Below are 4,388 nucleotides of genomic sequence, written 5' to 3'. Positions count from 1 at the left end.
TGCATTTTATGAAAACCCCCTTTCTAGTAGTTAGATGTAAAACAGACTTTTGCAGTAACTACCTCTACTTTTTCATGTCCAAACATTCTGTTCTTACTAGTAAGAATGCCATATCTTCTGACAAAATCAAATGCCATATCTTCTGACAAAAAAAAATGCCATATCTTCACAGCGTTCATTCATGCTCCTTCCCTTTGCACCTCTATTAAGTACAATATAGTGGGTTCTACCATATAAACTAATTATGCAAGAAACTAGAACATGATGGTCACTCAAGAGTATGTCAACATTTTTCAAAGATATTCGAGTACATGACAAAAATTAAGCCACCCTCATAGGCACAGGCACTTTATGTTAAAATGGACCATTCCAGGCACAAATACTAATTTGTTTAGTACATGTCAAAGTGGAACATCCCAGACATAACAAAAGAAGACATTCATATCAAGTTATACATACCATCACAGGATCAACAAGCCTTGCTAGTGAAAATTGCATCAGCTTTGGTACATAACGGGCAAGGCTAAGTCTGAAGGAGTATAATAATCATCGCTCAACAAGAATTGCCATTAAAAATTGCATCAACGTTGATATCTTGATGGCACACGACAGTTGCCTCTAGATGCAATGCTTCTTGTTCATCAAGCTTCTTGTCCTGGGAGAGATCGGACGGAGCAAATATGATTCAGTTAGTGCAAGTCCGTGTATGTGTCGTACATTCATACTTAAAACTTTTTAATCATGAGCTGGTCAAATGCATTAACAACACCATCTGACAGTGTTTCATGCACATACCACACGGAAGGAAAAATGGAGAAGAAATCGCATTCATCACAAATACAAAAGTATGTTTCTATACTGGAATTCACAGACAAGCCAACTATTTTGTGGATAATCCTAACTTACCAATAATGAACAAATTATATAAACATTATTTATCTTGTATAGGAAAAACCACTCTAGTGCATTCTAGAGATTCGCCACAACCGGCAGAATTAGGCAATATAATTATTTAATTGTGCTATTAGAAATCCATCCTTTATAAAACCTTGGCACTTTCAAATAGCCTATTGTATGTACAAATAAGAAAAGAGCATATCGTACGATAAAATGATGTGTTGAACCCTCGAAGCCATTGGACATTTTAATCACTCAAAACTGGTCATGAGTTTGACAAGAACAATATTAGCAGAGACTCTTCCTAATATAACCAGTGAACCATGTACCAAGTATAATAATAGACACATCACAATGTCTATTCCTGACATTGTGAAGCATTAACAAATATGTATGTTTTTCTACACTTACCATAACATCATCACTTATAGTTCTTTTTACTGAAAAGAGCTCAATAGTTTTTATTTGGGTACTCCGCTAGGTCATCTTGTATGAAAAATATCTTGCAAGATTATTTGCAAACACACTAGCTTGCAAAAGAATTGATCTGGTGCCTTGACAAAATTTTAACATGGCTTCCAGATCCACACAGAATGACCGCCTGAACATCCATGTTAGAGCTAAGATCAGCAGACAGGGTTGTACATTCACATGTGCAACCTGTGGAGCTGCACAGGGCCCCCATTTTTTCTACGTACAACTTTAGGAATTAAAGACTAATGGACCAGTAGACATCAAAGTAAAAATGGACTAAGCGGCTGGCTGCTAGACTCCAAGTCAACCACGGAACCACTCCAGGCCCAACTCCCGCCTCCTGCACCTTCTCAAGAATAAAAAACATTCACTGGAGCTCCTTATGGCCTGCCTAAGACTAACTCTAAGAAAATTGTACAACTGTACTAGTGATTACCTTTATTTCACGAATGTACTAGGGTTATACCTTAATAAAAAATGTTATAGGCTTTGTACACATGGGTCTAAATTTTGATTTCGCAATGGGCCCCGTGTTTAGGAGGTACGGCCCTGTCAGCAGACTACAGGTTTCAACAATTATCTAAAAAGCATAACTTCATAAGTAGCAACGACGACAAACAAGAAAGGGGTTTTTTTGACTATCCTACTGATGCAGATTAGTGATGGCATGCATTATATTATACCTCGTAATAACAAGAAAACTACAACATCTTGAGAGATATAAGTGAACAAGAAAAGAGAAAGGCATGTGTCATGGAAGAAGAATTAATCCTAAATCATGAACATGCATACTTGCTTTAGTGATAACAAAGAGGTCAGTCAAATTGCAAGGCCAATGGTTTGGCATGGACATGACACATGATAAGGGTGTATACTTTCCTACGAAACACGAATGAAGTCATGGAATTTAACATTGACAGACATAAGAAACTAAAGTACATAAATTTTGAAAGTGTGTGTACCTCTTGAGAGAATGACTGTTTCTTTTTCGGTGTACTGGAATCATCAATGAGAAGCATTGAGGAATTAATGTTTATTTTGAGCACTGTCAACAAATTCCATGGCTGCAAACAATTTTTTAGCAAACAACATCGCACATAGGATTAACAGAATGTCAGGTGCATCAACATATTCTTTACTTTCTTAGACCGATGTTCTCACCTGATAGTGTTGGTCCCACATGCTGAGATAATTGGAACTATCAGCTTTACTAAAGGCAACGTCGCACTGCTCCCCTCCATCACTGGATCTTGGCATGAAAGTTACAAAGTCAGAAGTGAGATCATTGCTTCTAGGCCAGACGTTAGGGAGAAATTATGTAGTTTAAACTTTAGTTCCTACTCTACTCCGATGCCTACCATCGGAGGAATACATCAGTGTGAGAACATATATTTCCGTAAGCATAACGCCCGAGGAACAATGTGGACCCAAAGAACACAGGAAATCAAATGTCTTCCCTGTGTGACAGTCATAATCTCTATAAATCCACTGTCCAAAAATACAGCAGCCTCACACATGCTTCAGAACCAAAATACGGACTAACCAGGCTTACATATGCTTCAGAATCAAGACACACAAAAGAGAGGTATTCAGTAATGAAGGAGATGCGTCCAAAATATGCCGAAACAATGGTACAAAAACAGTAGCACATACAACGAATTTTTTTCCCATGACACCAGAATGATGCTCATTACCTCAAACTTGATCTGGTTTGGCATCTAAATTTCGTCTACAGCTTTATCGCAAAAAAATGGCTACAGCTCCAAATTGATCTGCAATATATATAGGGAAAATGAGACAAGATTTCGTGCATCCAGGAAAGGGATTGGAGCTTGAGAGGTGGCTCGGTTTGCGGGAATTTCATGAGAGAACAAGCAAGGGGGTAGAAGTGGGGCCATCCGAGGGAGAACAGATGCACCACACAAGAAAGAGAATGGCGAGGGGCAAGGGGAGTGAGGAATTTCTGCAAGGAAGTTAGCCGTGTGGTGGCTCTGCACTCTGTGAAGGAGGGAGGGGGAAGAAAGCTTGAGGACTGGTGGAACTCACCACCATTGCCATGGTTACGTCGCCGTTGCAAGGGGGTTCGCGGTCGGGCGGGCGGCGTGCTGTATCAGCGGCTACTGTCTAAGGAGTAGATCCTCTAGGAGCTCGCCAATCATCGTCGGCGGGCGGCGGCATCGGCCTGGTGCGGCGGAGGGATAGGGTTGGAAGGGGCTTGCGCTGCCGCTGAGGGACTCGAAGAAGAAGGGTGTCAGGAGGAAAATAGTTAGGAGCGAGGGACTCGAATGGCAATTGTGCGCACAGATTCCACTCAGTACAATCTGTACCATGCATGATCCATCCGACGGCCCAGAATCGATTTTTCTATTTTTGCACCTAGACCTCTTCTTCTATTCTAGTCGTTCCCAGACGGAGACGATAAGGAACCTTATCCTTTCGTCATTTTTCTAATTTAGTCCCCTGACTTTATGCATGTATAAGACCTTGCGTTTTTTGGGTTAGGCCCTTAGGCTTAACATAACACATACAGAGAATATGGTCTCACCCACTGTTTGGGGTGTCCAAATTTTTTTGGTAGCCTGGGATCTCAGTTCCCACATAACCACACCCGCTCAGGGGCTCCGGCTAAAATTGATATAGCAAAGTATGTAATTCAGTTTTTGACAACATACAACTCTGTTGTGCATCAAGTCAACTTAAAGTTGAGTTACTATAAGAGTGTAGTTTCGGATGCTGATCTCATCAAATCAACCGAGAGTTGAGATTCTGCAATCGTGCGGTTTCAGATGCCAATCTCATCGATGAAATGTGTTCCACTTTTAATCCTTTTATGAGGATTTTGACTGAATTATTTTGTCAATGGTGAAGGAAAGTGGAGACATGATGAGAAGCAGAATATGAATGGAGTAGTCATTTCTTGGAGAATGACAAGGTCGGTAGCCTCGGTTGCTACACATTTGGTTATACGACTCACAATGCAAGGAAATGTGATACTTCCATGCATTTGGTGGATTTGT

General features: G+C 40.5%; 1 long non-coding RNA gene across 2 annotated transcripts; it reads right to left on the bottom strand.

The window, feature by feature from the left end:
* Positions 1-268: 268 nt before the first annotated feature.
* Positions 269-3,642, bottom strand: LOC109734328 (uncharacterized). Of its 2 annotated transcripts, none has more exons than XR_005770680.3 (5): positions 3,418-3,642; positions 3,066-3,143; positions 2,533-2,614; positions 2,334-2,435; positions 269-655 (listed from the first exon to the last, which is right to left on the bottom strand). It is a non-coding gene; the product is annotated as an uncharacterized lncRNA (long non-coding RNA). The 2 variants fall into 2 exon arrangements; XR_002225837.4 differs by having other exon boundaries at positions 2,533-2,620; positions 3,418-3,641.
* Between the last annotated feature and the right edge of the window lie 746 nt (positions 3,643-4,388).

The sequence above is a fragment of the Aegilops tauschii genome, chromosome 2, assembly GCF_002575655.3.
Source record: "Aegilops tauschii subsp. strangulata cultivar AL8/78 chromosome 2, Aet v6.0, whole genome shotgun sequence".
Lineage (NCBI taxonomy): Eukaryota > Viridiplantae > Streptophyta > Magnoliopsida > Poales > Poaceae > Aegilops > Aegilops tauschii.
This window is presented reverse-complemented; position numbering and strand designations above follow the sequence as displayed.